The sequence below is a fragment of the Euprymna scolopes genome, chromosome 7 (assembly GCF_053919585.1).
Source record: "Euprymna scolopes isolate OS-2025 chromosome 7, ASM5391958v1, whole genome shotgun sequence".
Lineage (NCBI taxonomy): Eukaryota > Metazoa > Mollusca > Cephalopoda > Sepiida > Sepiolidae > Euprymna > Euprymna scolopes.
Window position 1 is genome coordinate 121092632 of NC_136488.1, and position 19987 is coordinate 121112618.

General features: G+C 33.9%; 1 long non-coding RNA gene across 3 annotated transcripts in view; it reads left to right on the plus strand.

Annotated features, from left to right (window-relative positions):
• The window catches only part of LOC145279916 (uncharacterized), a 426821-nt gene that overhangs the window by 258081 nt on the left and 148753 nt on the right, over positions 1-19987 (plus strand). The window lies entirely within an intron of this gene.

A 19987-nucleotide genomic window follows, 5' to 3' on the forward strand; every position in this document is an offset into this window, starting at 1 on the left:
ATATATATATGTCATCATTATTAAAAACAGCTATATCTAAAACATATAACTTTCATGGGTGTAGGAGATTTATAGATGACCTTATATGCATAAACGATAATGATGAATTCGAAAAAAATAAACATCTTATATATCCAAACGAACTAAAATTGAATTGTGAACATAGAGGACAACAGGCTACATTTCTGGATTTAGATATAAAAATTGAGGATGGGATTTTTCTTTATAAAATATTTGATAAAAGAAACTCATTCCCCTTTAAAATAGTACGTATGCCCCATAAGGATAGCACCTGCCCTGTTTTTGTGTTTTATGGAACCATTATGTCAGAGTTTTTGAGAATAGCTCGCGTTACTCTAAAATTTACAGATTTTATACCACCAGTTTCTAGCTGAGTAATAAGGATGATAAAACAAGGTGGGGATAAAAATAAAATATTTAAACAGTTAAATTATGTATTTGTTCATTATCCTGATGCTTTTGAATCGTTTAAGATAAACCAGACTATATTAATAAAGGAAATCCAAAACTATATTAGCAATGTATAAAATGTATTTATAATTACATATAATAAATTTATATAAAAAAAAATGTATATATGTAAAAATAAAATATTTTTAACCTTTATATATCTAATTTTAAATAAATAAGAATGTAAATATACAAACTACTAATTATAGTGGGGGTGATAAGTAGTTAAATGGATTAATCTAAAGCTTATAAATATAAGACTGATAAATTAAAAAATGTATCCATTTTAAATGGATAGTACCAGTCAAGGATCCGTCACTTGACACTCAGCCAAACAGGTGAGGGGCCGGGAACCGGCCCAGCACCTGTTGGACTGAGGTACACCGCCTGGGTAATACCTAGGAGGTCCACCCTCCCAGGCCTTGCCACCGGGCTTTCCGGTGGGGCAAGTTTATTGCTTGTTGCCTGAGGCGCCCCGACCGGGGAATGCCGACGGGGTTACTCAGGCAATTTTTAAAATTGCAGGAGTGCCCCTCCTTTAGGGGAGCCTGCTGGGTTACCACTTTCCGGCCTTGTGCCACATTTTGCTGAGTGGACAGCAAATAAATATAATCCATTTTAAATGGATAGTACCAGTCAAGGATCCGTCACTTGACACTCAGCCCAACAGGTGAGGGTCCGGGAACCGGCCCAGCACCTGTTGGACTGAGGTACACCGCCTGGGTAATACCTAGGAGGTCCACCCTCCCAGGCCTTGCCACCGGGCTTTCCGGTGGGGCAAGTTTATTGCTTGCTACCTGAGGCGCCCCGACCGGGGAATGCCAACGGGGTTACTCAGGCAATTTTTAAAATTGCAGGAGTGCCCCTCCTTTAGGGGAGCCTGCTGGGTTACCACTTTCCGGCCTTGTGCCACATTTAGCTGAGTGGACAGCAAATAAATATAATCCATTTTAAATGGATAGTACCAGTCAAGGATCCGTCACTTGACACTCAGCCCAACAGGTGAGGGGCCGGGGACCGGCCCAGCACCTGTTGGACTGAGGTACACCGCCTGGGTAATACCTAGGAGGTCCACCCTCCCAGGCCTTGCCACCGGGCTTTCCGGTGGGGCAAGTTTATTGCTTGCTGCCTGAGGCGCCCCGACCGGGGAATGCCGACGGGGTTACTCAGGCAATTTTTAAAATTGCAGGAGTGCCCCTCCTTTAGGCAATGGTTGGCTGTGGGGGCAATGGTTGGCTGTGGGGTAATGGTTGGCTAAATTCTACCTGGGTGTCATATCTGTATAGGCATGCACAGATCCTTTTCATGCGTATAAATTTACTGTAGACGCTGGATCTGTTTCATAAGGGGTTTGGTGTATACTGATGTGGTGGTGTTATTATTAGTGATGCTGAACTGGACGTTATTGAATAGGATGTGTGTTGTGGAATTTTCTGTAGTGGATTTTATGCTGTGTTAATAGAAGCCCATCTATGCATCTGTAGTAATGTAGTTTTTTGAGATGGTGCGTGTTTTTTTCTTCGAATATGTGTTTGTAGATAATGGCATAGCTGAGACTCATTTAGGATTTCATAGATGGGCTCGTATTTGTAAAAATTGCTGAGTGTTTAATGTAAAGTTGTTGTGTGTAAAGATGAACTGTATGATTTTGCATATGTAATATGGGAATTTTGTAGGTTCTGGGATTGTAAAAAACTTCTGTGTGCGGATATTTGTTCCTCAAATGAAAAGTTAGAATAGAGCGAGGGCACATCAATTGTGAGGAGAATTGTGTTGCTTGATAAGTTTCCTATCTTGTATAGAATTTGTAGGAAATGTGTGATATAGTTAAGATAGCTTAGGATGATCAGAAGAAAGGGTTAAGGATGCTGTCCCTATGTCCCTCGACATTTTCTGTAAGGGTTTTCAATACATGAAACGATACGCCGACGAGGTGACAATAATTTGAGAGGCTTAGCAATGCAGTACTTTCCTGGGGGCTCGTTAATCGATGTGTTATATTATCCTGTGTTGGCAGGTAAGAGGTGTACAAGTCTGTTGCTATTTAGGGAAGTTTATTGAGTTTAGGTGTAGTGTAAAAGACAGATTGGTTTGTTCTGGAACTAATACTTAGTCAGTTGTAAAATCTAGATTGCTGGTTTGGGTGGTAAATTTAGATGTGGATGTGTGGGTTGTTTGTAGAATTCTTTATCCGTTTGGTATGTATCTATGTCTGTATTAATTTGTGTCCATGATGATGATAATACTTCCCTGGTTTTCTGGTTTTATGGAAACAAGGTTGTTTTTCTGTAGTTATTTTATCAACTGCTCTTTATCCTTTGTGATATTATGATTGGCAAATTTGTTAGTCTGACTATGATGAATTTGTCTCGGTGTTTTTTTATGCTGCCCTTGTGTGCGTCATAATATATGTAACGCCTAATAGGGAGTATCTAATGTGTATCGTTTGAAGTCTTTGAACAATTGGTTGTTGTGAGGTTGGTGGGTGCTTGTTAGTTGTTCTTATGGAAGTATTTTTAGTTATTTATGGCGAAATATAAGTTCACTAGATTGATGTCTTATGATGTGCAGTATGAGATCCTCAAACTAATAATGTAGTTTCGTTTTTCGAGAATTAGTGATCTGATAAGCTGGCAATGTTAGTGAGCTGTGTTTTATGTGTGAGGATGATCTATGTGTGAGGATGATAAGTTGTTATTTTTGAGACGCCTAAGTGTAATATATATATATATATATACATATGTGTGTGTGTTTGTGTGTGTGTGTGTCTATATATATATATATATATGTTTATATACATATATGGATATATATATATATATAATAGTTAAGAAATTTATAAATAATATCTATGGAAGAACAAAACTATTATTGTTGCTAGATTTTCCGAATGGTGATTAATAATTTGTATTGTCGTAAGTTGCTACGTAAAATTCAGTTTTAAGTGACAGCCTTCAGCAGAGAATTTAAGTGTGGAAAATATTAAAAATACAATGGGAATAACTTAAAACATCAACCCGGTTTAGAGACCATCCTTCCTCCTCGTGGATTAAAAACATGATTCCGTTCAAATTACTGAGTTCCACACAACTTAAAAGTGCGGGAGCTTATATCTTGCGAAATTTTGTGAGAATAACATACAATATGAACACAGTACTCCGATTAAACAAAACAATACTACAATGTAACTGAAATTTATAATGACTTACATTTACGAGATAATGATCCATTGACAACACAAGTTAAAATAAAAACTTAGTATTTTCATTAATTAATATATAAATTTCTTTGTTATACAGGGTGTTCCAAAATGAACTGTCACATTTTTAGATGAAACAAAATTAAATAACAAATAACTAAAATATTTTTTTTAATTTTTTAAATACAAGTAGAATGCTATTTTATTTCAATTAGATCAAGTTAATTTATTATCTATCTTTTTAATTTTAGAATTACATCATTAATTGAACTGATGAACATGTTATTATTGGTCGATCCGCAACATCGCCTCATGTAAACACCAGCATTCTTGGGGGAATTCTTTGAAGTCAAAAGTATTCAGCTACCGCCATAGATCTCTTGAAGAATTAAAACAAGTTATTCGTTCTGAAATTTCTGCAATTCTACTCGGAATGATTCGTTGAGTTATTGAACACGTTCGTGAACATCTATAATCGTGTGTTAGCAATGATGGGAAACATTTGATATTTAAGACTGTGTGAAATAAAATGACATTCTATATCCATTAAAAAATTCTTGAAAAATTTTCTTTAATTTATTGTTATTTAAATTTCTATCAACACACATGTCATATCATTTTGTGACACTCTGTATATATTCTGTATCCATTTTTTATCTATTCTGTATATATTCTATATCTATTCTGTATATATTCTATATCTATTCTGTATATATTCTGTATATTTCTGCATATATTCCCATTTAATCAAAGCCTACTTACAATATTGGCATCTACTCTTTATATATTTATAAACCCATATATTTTATTTATTATTTTTTATATCTGTATTATCTTGCCTTTCATTAAGTCGACTCGACTCGAAGAGAAACAAATTTGCTCGAAAAAAGTTTAAATAAATAATAATTATGAATATGACCTGACAGAAGGTTTTTTTTTCACATATTTAGGTCATCCGTAAGCAAAAATTTGTCGGAAGATGACTAAGGAAGCTCCGGGTGGATAATAGATACAATTTTATAATCACCAACATTACGCCGTGTAATTAAAGATATGATGTTTTTCCCCCATGAGAGTCTACGGAACTGACACTTTCTGTATGATATTAAAGGTAATGATTGCACATCGTCGGTTTGCAATGTTGTCTGTATAATATTGGTGTATTCTTAGCTACATAATTATTCTTAATTTGAAATCAATAAAGAAACAGTAGTTAAAAAAAAAGTAATTACCATTCTTTTGAAAGTTGAATTGCAATCGACTTGTTTATTCAGAATGACTTAATGAACATTATGCTTATCAAAGCGGCACACATCAAGAAATATGAAGTACCGTAAAGCTTGCTACGTCTCTATATTATGTTTTACAAGCGGAGGACACCCGGTTTTACCCGATCGTAAAATACGCTTAAATATAATATTTTAATGCGTCCAGAGTACGTAAATATTAATAATAAGAGAGAATTAATTTCAAAAGTAAAAAAATAAGAGAGACTTAATTTCAAAAGTAAAAAATAGGATTTGGGTGCCATCAGCTAGAATCGAAACCAAAAGCAAAACTGTAGCATTCAAGCTGGTGAGGTTACCACTGCATAAAGGTGACACGCATATGAACTGATTAAAAATAAACTAAGATAGATGTACAAAATATGTAACGATTTTTTTTTTAAATTCTGACCATTTTTTAATCACTTAAAAACTATTTTAACCGGATAATTTTAGTTTCGGAAGAGATAGAGTTTTAAAATATAGAGATAAACAGACACACAAACTGCCAAACATAGTGAGTTTTAAAGATTTTCTATCCCTGTAGAAGACTTAAAATGGATTCGTCCAGTAATGCTTTCTTGGTGGATAATAATAGCGTTCAAAACTAAGGGACAAACTTTTTAAATAGAATATTTGTTAGAAATAACAACTGTGAAAAGCTGAAATTTTGACAACTGGTAGTTGTTATCATTCATAATAACATACTAAATTTGAATCATTTGCAAAGGATAGAAAACGAATTATAACAATTATCTATTTATTTTCCAAATAGAAATGTCCAAAAGTAAGGAACAAAACTGAGAAAAACAATGTAAAAAGCCAAAAAAAACAATAAAATATACATGCACAATCACTATTTAGTAAATGAGCCCTTGCTCTCAATGACGGCTGCACATCTTCAACTACAAGAACGAATCAGTTCTTGACACTCTTCGATACTAATTTTAGACCATTTTCCTTGAAGCTTCACCTACAAATCCCCCGTGTTAGATTTCATTCCATAACTATCACTTCTAAGGTCTCCAAAAGATGTTCTATTGGATTTAAGTCTGGGCTCGTGGTGGCCAATCCATAATTTCGAAATCTTGTTCGCTAAGGTAACTCATTACCACCTTTGCCTTGTGATATGGGGCATTATCTTGCATAAAGATTGCCCTATCGAAACCTTAATTCTGTATGATTGGCACAATCTTGAACAATGTTTTTATAGATTTGCGCGTTTAAACGAGTTTGTAACAGGACAAGAGGCGTTTTACCTTGGCTAGAAAACATTCCAAATACCATGACATTTCTGCTCCCAAACTTGATAGTTTTCTTAATACACTTTGCACTTAATCTTTCACCAATACGTCTCTTTACATTGTTTTTTCCATCATTTCCAAATAGATTAAACTTGCTTTCATCACTGAAAAATACTTTTGGTCAATTTTCATATGTCCAAATTACATACCTGTTTGCAAACTCTAATCTCTTCTTATTCTTCGAACAAACAAGTGGTTTCTTCCCTGGAGTTCGATTAAACAGCCCTATTTCTTGCAGTCGTCTATAAACAGTCTTTCTTGACACATTAACACATGAAGTACTATTATAACCCTTTTAATTTCTGTACAAGACTTAAAACGTTCCTTTAATGACATACGCTTCGATCTTCTCTTGCTGAAGTTTTTCGGGGTCTGCCGGTTTTAAAAGCACTAATTATTTTGCCATTATCATTGTAGGATTAAAAAACTCTGCCTACAGCAGTTTTGTAACGTTTCACTTTCTCTGAAATCTCTCCAATGGTGTGCTTTTCCTTGTGTAGCTTCACAATAGCTTGTCTCAGAGGGTAATCAAGTTTTTTTTTACGTTTCGCCATGGTGCCGGCTGATGCAACGTTTACAAGTGACTAAATAAGACTTATTCTTTAGAAGAAGTCAAAAACTTTGAATATAGCATACTATTTACATTGTTTTTCTCAACTTTGTAGCTTACCTTTGGATGGTCCTAGTCTGAAAATAAATAAATGTTATGATTCTTTTTCTATCCTTTGAAAATGATTCAGATTTTATGAATAATAACGACTACCAGTTGTCAAAATTTTAGGTTTTCGCAGTTGTTATTTCTAACAGATATTAGGTTTTTAAATTGTGTCCCTTAGTTGTGGTTGGTTGGTTATTGGTTATTTTGTTTTACGGCATATCAACCCTTTTCAGGTTATTTAATGCGGAATCCAGTGATTTGGAAGAAAAGTTTTTTTTAGTAGAATATGTTTTTTTCAAGTCAGTTTCTATTTAACCCATAGTTGGGGCCCTTACTGGTACTACCACTCCGGGTGAGATTGGACCTGGGAGCAATGGCAATTAAATGGTGGTTCCACACTCCCCAAAGCCCACAAGCTGGGGCCTCACCATCAGATATAGTTTAAGGTCATATCCAGGACCCCTTATTTGTGGACGCTACTGTATATATATATATATATATATATATATATGTGTGTGTGTGTATATATATATGTATATATATGCATATATATGTATATATATATGTATATATATGTATATATATGTATATATATATATGTATATATATGTATATATGTATATATATATGTATATATATATTTATATATATATATATATATATAGAGAGAGAGAGAGAGAGAGAGAAAGAGAAATAAGGGAGATAGATAGATTTACTAAATAGATAAATAGATATATCAGAATAAAATTACCTTAAGAAAATAAGTTATAATTTTGTAACAATTCGACTCAATAATTTAATTAACAAACGAGACCGCAATAATTAAATAAAGTTAGCGAATACAAAATTGCCGGACGAATCCACTTAAAGTATTTCGAGAAATTAAGAACGCAAACAGCTCGACAGCTAACCTCGGGTTTCAATCTATTTCTTAATGAAACGTTTTCCTGCTTTGCTCTTGTTGTTGTTTCTTTATTCTTTACTGATTTATTCACTTTTTCTTTACTTTCTTAAATATTTAACTTTGAAATCTTGTTATTCTCTCTTTCTCATTTTCCCCCCATTTAATTTCCTATGATTCTATACGAATATGAATACTAGTGGCACCACTTGCCTATGATGTTTTCTCGTTAATTTAGACAAATGGCTTGAATTCTTTACATTCACAAAAACATACGCATGATACTTTTTCAGCATTTATAGAGGATAGTAAGACTTAACGTTTACGAACTCGTTAAATATATAAGAAACAAGTGAAGCATGCATAATGACTAATGTTTGTTTTCAAATGGATTCAATATGTAAAGCTGGTGTGTTTGCGCATGAATAATCTACATGTTTGAAAAGAACGCATATGCAAACCATATTCGTACCTTTGTAAATGCTCCGAAAGTGTTGGTCGATTCAAACATCAATAGTGTCCATACGATTGCAATTAGTTCAGATGACAATTTCATTATGAAAAAGACAACTATGCCCCCCTCCTCTGTCGGACTATATTTTATTCATTCTTTGTACGTTATTTAAACTCGAGAAATAAGAGTTGCTTCTGGCTGGACCATGTCCATGCAGGTTCTAATCGCCACTGTCCATCTAGATCTTTTATTTGATTGCTATAATCCATCCTATATCTGATTGGCCAATTCACAACCGCCAACTTCGCATTTTTTGTGCTATTGCATTAGCGAACAACCATTTTACTCATATCAAGGAAAAAAAATCATCATTTTTAACAATTTGTAAAGATCGCGTGAATAAAAAGAAACAACGACAAAAATACTTTTAACGATTTCGATGGAAAATAGTAAATAAAAAAGTGATATATGCACGGGCCCCCGTGAGTACATAGTATACGAGGCATAAAAAATGACTAAGTTCGGTATCCCCCCCCCATTTAGCCTTAAAAGTCACTCTGGGGACTGCAAATCCTGGTGAAAATGAACAAACTCTGAAGTTTTAGGCCTTAACATATGTAAATTTGAGTTCTGCACCATGCAAAAAATGAAAAGTCCAAGTTCATCATTTTCCGCCCGAAAAGTCACCAAACACTTAACATATTTACATTTGAGTTCAGCACCATGCAAAACTGCTAAGCAGACATATACAGAAATTTTTGATCAAATATGGTAAAATAGTGCTAAAAATTGAGTGTTTTTATTAGCCCCTGGGGAATACCCAAGATATATCGCGAAGTATAGACAAACAAAATTATATAGAAATCAGTCACTTACAACTTTTCAGAAAGTTTTATAAAAATACTAGGCATATTTTTTTATAAGCAAAAATGTGTCAATTTTAGCCATTTTAACCCGAAAAGAACCCCTAGGGGCACACGCGGAGTTTTCCCGGAAAATTCATTATGTTTCTTTTTACTCATGCTATGTTTAATGTTTGTGCAAAATTTCAAAAAAATGAAAGGCGTAGTTATTGAGAAAAGTGCGGGCACGTGAACGGACGAACGCAAAACTGTTACAGGTCCATTCTCCTTTTGCTGGGGACAAAAAAATCCCAGATAATTTATCTCCGTGGTTAAATGAATTAATGAAAAAAACTCATCAATATCACCAATTGGTGCTACAACATTAAATGTGGCCATGGACAATAGGGAATATGTCAGGATTGAAAAACTAAGGAGAGATAGCACCACACTACCTCAACTGAGAGGGCTATTATGAAATCTGAAAACAGTTGTTACAAAAACACAGATTTAGATAAAATTAAAAGAATTCTTTTTATTCTCTCTTTTTTCTATCGAACTTTTTCGTTTTTGCTTAATCTTTTAAACATAGAAAGTAATTGTCAATAGAAGTATAAATGCGTTTTACCAATATTTGGGTAATTTTTACTACAAATAGCGCATTTTGGCACCGAAACCATTTTTAGCTAGATATATAATAGTTATTTAATAGGGTTCGCCAGTTATCAAGATCCAAATGGCACTTGATGATAAAGGTTAATAAGTGCCGTGTCTCCACTAAGACAGCACTGTTATTATTGGCAATGATGCAAATAGGAAAGAGTTGATTATTTAAGAGGACCGATCGGTTACCCTTTTTTATATTTGACTTGAAAACAACCACGTTATACTTAGCTGGGAAACAGCCCTGTTGTATTGTGTTCAACAAACGGTTAGTTCTAGGATATAAACTTTGCTTATGGAATTTTCGTTTAGTTTTAGGCACATATATTATATAACAAGTTGTTGACAATGGTTATAGATAGACGAGTGCCTACTCTGAATGTTTTACCCTGGGAGAGTGGAATAAATAATTCGTGAGAAAATAAAAAAAAATACCAAATTGTTTCCCAAACAGATAAATTGTTGCAGACACATAAATATATTTAAGTGATAATCTTGACTCTCATAGCTTTATTAGAAAACATAGCCGCCCGATGCTGACGTCACTTGGAAACGTAAAATTGCGTAATATATATATGAAACGAAATATTTTTTTAATAGATTTGGACACAAAAATATTAAAACAATAAATAAAACCGACTTTTTACGTATTCTCTTGTTCAAACATTTTTTATCTTATAGGATTATCACGAATTTGTTTTATTTCAGTGAAACTTTTTGTGTTATATTATTTATTCCTATAATTATGTTCAATTTTTATTTTTTATGAGAATAACATTTATTTAAAAAGTAGTTGTAGCTTCGTTTTCTTTGTTTTATTCAAATTTTAATCAAATGCAAACGATTTCGCTGAAAATCTCATCTGAAAAAGAGAAGACGCAAAATAAAGCCGGTTTTATTTATTTTCTTATATTTTCCGTCAAAAACTATTAAGATGTATTTCGTTTCATATATTCGAATTTCACAATTTTAAGCTTGCAAATGACGTCAGTATGGGACAATTACGTTTTCTAATCAACGTTCGATAGTCAAGATTGCTTTTTAATTAATTTAAAAGAGTAGTGACGAATTAAAGAAGCTGACATCATAAGAAATCTGTGTAAACTTGCCGCCATTCAAATTCGAGAAAAAACAGCGAGAAATTAAAGCACACAACTTGTATGAAAACTCCTAGTGAGTACGTCAGTGAAAATGAGCTGATCACGAAGTATCGCCAGATACAGAAAACTTTCTTGATTCCATTTTTCGTTCTTTTTCGTCTTTCATTTTATCCTTTTAAGAGTGTTTCTTCCCTCTTTCTTTCTTTTTCTTCTTGCTGTGCACAGAATCCATTTGTTTAATTTCTCTATTCAACTTGTCTAGAACTCGAGGGCTAATCACCATCTTAAAATGATGGCCACAAGGTGAATTTCCACTTGTAGATAAACTGGCCAATAATGCCCGAAACCATTTAACACGACGACTAGTTCTGAACATCAAACGCACAATGTTTTTGATCTTCACAGAAACCTCAATAAAATTTAACAAGAAAATCATCAAATGCTAAAGCATTTTATGGAACTCATAAAATCAATTGATAGCCAAGTTTTATTAATACGAATAACTTTATAATAATAATCAAATAATTAGTATCTGTTTACTAAATAAATAATATTGTATACTAGCGTATATGTGTCTCTTTATTGCACTCATATATGTTATTAAGTACTAGCGGGGTGGGTGGGCGCCCGGATTTGCCCGGCTTTGCCCGGGCGTAAAATACGGTTAAATATCATATTTTAATTTGTCCAGATTTCGTATATACAGAGCGTCCCAATAAAATGTATACCCTTTTTAATTATATTAACTTGCTACATGAATATGTCATTCAACGTTTCCAAGAGATGTTTAAGAATAAAAAAAATGGTACTTCCAGTAGGATGAATCATACCGCCATTATCATCATGATGTAACAGTCTATCTTTATGGTCACCTGTCAAACAGATGGGTAAAACGAAGAGTAAGTATCGAGTACTATCCATGATCAGCGGATTTTATCCTCATGGAAGTTTTGGAAGGGCGAGGAAGTATTTTAAACACAAGGTTTATGCAAACAAAAAACAGCTACGATGACTGAGTCGAACGCAGCCATTGACAGAGGATGTGCCAGCATCCCTACTGAAATTATAGGGAACGTTTTGGATTCAATCGTCGGGGGATTGTTCCTGGATCACAATGGGCAATAACTCGAACACTTTCGATAATTAGTTGGTTTCTACATTCGTTCACAGTATTCTGATGCATGAAGCTTTTCTTTGCCATAATAAATGTTGATGTTATGGACATTTAAAGAGTGTGTACATTTTATTAAGGCATCCTGTATAATTATATAGTAAAAAAAGAAGTATTTAGGTGTTATCAGCTAGAATCGAAACCGAAAGTATAGCGTGCAAAGCTAGTGACGATACTACTGTACCAACGTGACATGTACATAAACCGATTAAAAATTAAAAATAAACTAAAAGTTTAACAATTTTTTTTCGATTTTGACCCATTTTTAACCCCTTAAAAAAATTTTAACCAGCTAAAGGCCAATAAAAGAACAGCCCGTAAAAAATCAAATCATTCAGACCCCTGACGCTCCTTTGCGACTTTAGTTTTGGGGGTGATAGAATTTGACAATATGGAGACTAACCGACAGACAGACAGAAAGACAGACCGAAACGCAGGCAGACATATAGCCGTTTATATATCAGATTATGTATGCCTTAACAAATCGGTTATTACATAAATAAATAAATGAGAGGAAACAGTTGACACATTGGGCCATCCATTGAGCTCGCATATTTTTTTAATTCACGATAAATTGATTTGGTAAAAAAAATTAAAAAAAATAACTGCACCCAAATTAATCTATGTTTACTCTCGCTCTTTCTCTCTTCTACTTCTCTCTCTCTCCCTCTCTCTCTCCCTCTCTCTTTACGATTTAAAAATGCATTACTTTTCCCTCCTCTCATTAATGCAGAAAATAGCAGAATGGTGGAGGGGCAGAAGGAAAATTGTTAAATTACGTAAAAAGTAGATGAATTAAAGTTCAATTTCATACATATGTAAGCGAACTTTATTATTCACAATTTATCAGAAAACAAGCTAGATTGAGTTTTAAATTAAATTTAAGGTGTATTTTAAAATATTATCCTTTTTTATAGACCGCGTAAATATAGTTCATTCGAAACAAAACAGTGGTGTTACGCTTACCTATTCGCTGAAGAAGTGCTTTTAAGAGGAAACAAATGGATGGGAATAACTTTTTGAAATTATAGATGAAGAGAGTCAAGGAGAGTCTCACGTAAGAGTGAAATCCGGCGCGTACGATATAAGAGAGAGGTTGTAAAAGAAAAAAAAACGCAAGAAAGAGAAATTGATAGATAGAACATTATAGACAGATAGATAGATAAATAGACAGAGAATTAGATATATATATATATATATATATATATATATAGATAGATAGATAGATAGATAGATAGATAGATAAATAGAGAGAGAGAGATACAGTGAGAGAGAAACCAAAAGATATGTGTCAGGATTTATTAATTGAATATTACGGGAAATTAGAATATATTTTCAGACATGACTTACTAACAAAATTTCAGGAATATTATGAAATGAATTCTGTGCGATTCATATATGTGAGAAAAAGTTATAGTCAACAAACGTTGATTAACTTAGCTATATATATATATATATATATATATATATATATATATATATATATATATATATATATATATATAAGTTTCGTGGTTAAATTTTAAATTCTGAAAAAAACAACATATAGAGACATATATTCGATTTAAGAATTTATTGTTTGACAAATGGAATAAAGAGGAGGGGTTATTTTAATTTCCTTAATCCATGGATTTTCAACAATGGCTCATTTCATCAGAGGAAATGAAATGCAGTTAGCAAAATGTTCAGTTGCGAATGGACGCTATTTTGCTTTTCAGCACAATTATTGAAAATAGCTTTTTTGAGTGGTTGTGGATAATTATATGGAGAAAATTATATGAAAAGAGAAGTTGATACAACCTGGGTAATCCATTATCGGAAGGAGTCCAATGTTGTTCGGGGTTATAAATCCAGGTGGGCAGAAAATAGGCTCATGGGAGAAAGTAATATTCCCATATAGCGAAAGCGTACTGCTCCTTATTAATTTTTCGAAAAGTATGTGAGACAGCCTTATTTGTTGTTGCGTTGATTGTGTGTTGGTTTCTGTAGTCCAAATGCTTTCTCGGTGTTGACAAAGTGTATCCGAAATTGGGTGGATATACCATTCCATTGTAAGTATCCCCGTGAATGATAGAAATTGAGCATTGAGTTAAGTGTGCAATGTCCCTCGAAATCAATAATATAGTTATCAAAATAGCAAAGATAGCCAAATAATCCTGGAGATGATATTTAGAATGGTGCTTTGGAACGGCTTGCTTGAGGTATGAGCCCTGTAGAAAGATAGTTCGTTTTATTGTTTATAGTGGGTGAGGGAAGCCTTTTAGATGAGGGAAAGAGGAGAGTGAAGTGAAGTAGAGAGGGTAAAGAGAGAGGGGGAGGGTTAATGTTGGGCGAACATACAGGTTCTTAATGGAATTTTTCGGCGGGGAAGGGGGGAATTGTATTTTAGTATTTTTTAAAAAGTATTGACCTCTAGATTTTAAGTTCAAGTGGGGAATGGATATTTTTGTGATTTTCAATGGGAGGGGGGTGTTCGTGATAGGGGGTGAGTGTGCTGTTTTTGCTGTGGGGATTCACTAGCCCGGATTAAAAATAATTCAAATTAAATAAGGAAATAAAGAAATGTAATTTTAGAAATAAATGAATAGTATTATTAAAACATATTAAATGGAGATACGAAACTAGGTAAATATATAAATCTTTAAAAAAATACTTTGCAAGTATGCGATATAGGTAAAATACTTTCGCTTGTTTTCTTTTCCTTACTGTTTGCATAATATTTTATTGTTAAAGTGTTTTTTTTTTTAATTCAATATGTCTGAAGAAAGGATGTTCTTGTGAAAATTTACAAACGACATAATGTTTGGATTTGTCCGAATAGTCTTGAAACAATTCTAACTAACACACTATTTTTTTGCTATCAACCCATTATTTGAAGTCTTGGATTTTGTTAAAACAATATATATATATATATATATATATATATATATATATATATATATATATAAAATTTGTAATTTAAATTTTATGATGTAAAATGGTTAAATTTCAAATCTAGAGTTTTTATTATATGCAAGACAAAAAATACATTTCAATAAGTATATCTCTTTAACCCATAGGTTTTCGATGTCTACCCAACTCCTCCTCCGAGAAAATATTAGCAAATATTGTAAGTGCTTAAAACAATAAACATAGAAAATCATAATTAATAAAATAATTTAATTATTATTTTCTATGTTTACTATTTTTAGCAAAGTAGGTATAAACCATTATAATATTCGCTAATATTTTCATCTCTGAGGGGATGGGTAGGCATCGAAAACCTATAGGTTTAGGGGGAGATGCTTATTGAAAAGTATTCTTTGTCTTGCATATAATATCAATTCAAGATTTGAAATTACACCCATTTAACGTCATAATATTTAAATTACTAAATGTTGATTCATTTGCTCTATCTGGTATATTGAGCAATTTTTATTTATCGTATCTAACAACTATACTGCATCAATCCCTACTTTCAACTAACGAGTCATCTCCTGACCAAGCATACAACTACATAATCCCGATCATCTTCACAAGCGTGAAGGAACATTATATATATATATATATATATATATATATATATATATATATATCAGAGAGGCGGTAGCACTCTCTATATAGGGATGGCCCGTACACGCCTCTATACGCCTACAAAACAAAACTATCCAAATCTCAACTAAAATCAACTTATAAGTTTCAAAAAGCACATATTCTTACAGAGAAGCGTCTTACGAATCCAGCGAGTGTCAGAACGTCGGTTAAAATGTCAAAAGAGAGCAAAAAAAAAGGGTACAAAAATGGCCAATTGTTCTTCTTTCTTCTTTCTTCTTCTGCTTTCTTCTTTCTATTGAGACGATGTATCTCGGTGTACGAACGGTCTCTGACAACAGTTCAAGCATCAATCGACTGCTCTTTACACGGAGAAGTGCAGTGACCCATCGCTTTTTAGCTAACTCCATAATTAAATAAGATTACGTGTAATAACAAGTTTTAAACACTATATACCTAATGGAGACAGACCACGGAACTTCTCTCAAAAGGGACAGCTCCAAATAATACACCGGATGCTCACAGACGTTCCAGTTTGCCAGTGGCCTATATTTCTTGGACGCTGAATATTTGAGGTGAACGTTAAGTTTTTTTCTTTAAACAGTAATCCACCAGCGTTAATTAAACCACGAAATCTTTATCTCAGTTGATCAAAATTGTTATAAGAGTAACCTATCAGCAACTACGACGTCAAAAAACAATGTTATAAAAACAAATAATTCTTCAGATTTTCGACTGTAAAATATGTACAAAATGTCAATGCTGTGACCAGGATTCGAACCTAGGTTAGCACGGCCACAACGTGGGGTCCTAATTTCTAGACGATCACGGCTTACACTGACGTCTGTCGCTCTTGGCAGAAAGACACATGACTACTGTCAAACTATTGAAAAATAAGGAGGAAACTTGAAATTCTCACGCATGCGCAAAAATACACTATAGCAACCATTGTTAAATGCAGCTGAATCTCTTCGCTCGCTAAGAAAAGTAGATCAGACCAGTTCTTCTAAGAACTCACCAAACGCCAAAGGAAATAAGTTAAATTAACCGCAAAAGAAACTGCAAGAAAGTCATCTTCTAAGAACTCACTGAAAGCTGACCAAAAAGAATCAAAATCCAAGCCCTAGCCACAAAAATAACTAGATATTGTGGCTACTATACACAATCTACTAATAAAAACAAGTAAGTTTTCTAAAATAAACTACAATAAATTTACCAAGTAACCTCACACTGTCACTTATTAGGACTTCATATAAAGATAACAACTACACTATTGGTGTATATACCGTTCCACACTTTAACTATTGGTGACGGGGCAGTATCTCAATTCTACGAGAGTTGTCTTGCTATAAGATAAGTGATATTATAGTAAGATACACATAAGTGTTATATGTTTACATTTAATAAAAAATGCCAAAGTCAGCACGTAGTAAAAAAGCTCAGAGAAATATAGACTATGAAAAAAAACAAAGTCAAGGTATTATCTGAGCAAAAAGAATACTATCAGAAAAATGCTGAAATAATAAAAATTAAGTATCATGCAAATCCTGAGGCAAAGAAAACTGCCTCACATGCTGACTCAAAAGCACGGTATAACAGGGATCCCGAGGGGAAAAAACTGCCTCACGTGCTCTTTATAACAAAGAACCAGAAAAAAGAAGGCTGCCTCACATGCGTACTCAAAAGCACGGTATAACAGGGATTCCGAGGAGAAAAAAGCTGCCTCACGTGCTCTTTATAACAAAGAACCAGAAAAAAAGAAGGCTGCCTCACATGCTGACTCAAAAGCACGGTATAACAGGGATTCCGAGGGAAAAAGCTGCCTCACATGATCTTTATAACAAAGAACCAGAAAAAAAGAAGGCTGCCTCACGTGCTGACTCAAAAGCACGGTATAACAGGGATTCCGACGGAAAAAAGCCGCCCTACGTGCTCTTTATAACAAAGAACCAGAAAAAAAGAAGGCTGCCTCACGTGCTGACTCAAAAGCACTGTATAACAGGGATCCCAAGGGGAAAAAAGCTGCCTCATGCACAAACTATTATAAATATAAATATAAAAAACTGCCAAATCTTTGCCAAAACGCCAAAGAATGAACCAAGAAAAATTTAATAGTGAAGGTATGAACATTTTAGAACTTTATAATACTCCAACTGTTTTATCAGAGAGGCGGTAGCCATCTCTATGTAATATAGAACCGATGGAGTACCAAGAGGCAACTCCTAAGGCCCAAAACCCAAAGACCTAAAACCCAGCAGGAAGCGACCTGCTACTAATGGAGGCGGCAATGAGCCGCCTCCTAAAAAAGACAATACTATCATGAATGTAAGTTTAAAAATAAGACTGTAAGTAAAAATACTAATTAACAAGAATAAAAAAGCATTGGAAATGCAAAAGGATATAGGGATGGTATGCCAGAAAGTATACAAACAAGATAGCTATGAATGGCTAGGCACATGGAAATAGAATTGCATCCAAAGTATAGCCCTATAGCCTTTTACAACCGTAATGATGGCACGGAATGAAGATTGGAGAAAAGCTATAGAGCTATACTTTGGATGCAATTCTATTTCCATGTGCCTAGCCATTCATAGCTATCTTGTTTGTATACTTTCTGGCATACCATCCCTATATCCTTTTGCATTTCCAATGCTTTTTTATTCTTGTATATATACATGTAAATCAAGCCCGTGCTACAAAAAAAAAAAGAACCCTCATAAGTGTCTCAGTAGATTTGCACTGGGTGGCTTTCTTGGGCCTGAGAGAACCAACATGCTTCCACTGGGAACACTGTTTCTTGGTCTCTGGGTCATAGCATAGGTTTGAAATATTCGCAGAGTTTTGTCTTCCTTAAAAATATCTGTTTCCCGTGACTTACCCTACACACACACACACACACACACACACACATATATATATATATATATATATATATATATATATATATATATATATATATTTCTTTTCACTTTAGCTTAAGGCGAGATCACCGCTGCTTCTCCTCCCAGAGGTTCCGGTAACTTTTCATTTCACTTCAAATCGCTTAAGATAATTCACCAGTTGACATTTTTCTCTTACTTTATTTCAGCAGTACATTTTTTAAGACGGTGCCATCATCTTTAGAGAAACATTAGGCCTTTGGGCCAACATCAAAATGTATTATCTGTTCTTCAGATGCTACGTTTCAATTTCTTCCCCCTCAGTCGAGGAGAAATTCTTCACGACTAAGACGATTTTTAATTTTTGTTTCTTTTCTCCACGTTAAAAAACGACCCTAGTGTCTATGTATGTATTGTAAATAGGAACATCAATCCTACTTACTTACTGCTGCAATATTTTTGACTAATGAGGGGGTATCGCCCCTCACAGTCGGGAGATTCTATTTATAAACGATGCTGCTAGGAACTGACGAATCAAATTAATTCATAGTCTGCTACTAACCAATCAGAAACCAGAATTGCTCCATAAAAATTAAACATTTTCTTTAGCAAGCTTGCATGTGTTTACGCATGTGTCAGCACGGGAAGAATCTTTTGCTTTGTGGCTTCCAACTCAAAAGCTGTCTACTGAGAATCAGTCAGGACTTGTATAGAACAACTAACCATCGGAAACTGTTCTGAAGCTTAACATGGCTTACAATTCAAGACTTACCGTGTAAGGCAGTTGGTCATTCCTTTGTATCCGCCTACTTGATACTGCCATAGTTCCTTGGCTATGTATAGCTGTAAATAGACAGGTTTTAGTTTCCGCTTGCAATTCCTCCTCAACTGTCCCTTATCTTTTCCTTACATAATTATATTACCTTGCACTCGTTTTATGACCCTGAAAGTCTAATACTGATCTGACTTTACTGGTTGTGATCGGTTAAATTGCAATCAATTTTATTATGCCTTTTCTACAACACTTCCTTAGTAATAGAATCCCGTTTGTTATAATTCCACCTCTTTCTCAAGCTGTACTTCTGTCACGCTTTAGGGGATTCTTGTAATACTTCAAATTGTTCTATAACACTTTAAACTATTTTCAGTAAACACTATAACAAACGCTTCAATTTTGTTATAAGTAGTTTTGCTCATGGTCAGATACGACATAGTATACATCTCTAAACTAAACCATACTATTTTCATATGTACACCTTTCAAATCTTCGATTACATAATTTTAAAAAAGGTCAATAATGCGATCCATTGCGATTGCTTCCACTTCTATTCGAACCCTGCATACTTTTCCCCGCTTGTCGGGTTCCTTTACGTTTGAGGTTCCTTCTATGCATTGCTTACACGATGCCACATAAGTATAAAATTAAGTAAAGAGCTGGTTCATCTTATACCGACAAGTGCCTTTACTGTCATATACACAGAGGTTTCAAATATTTAAAAAGGTTTGATCTGTTGTTGGAGGAGTTGATGTGGCAGAAATCCTTGTTCGT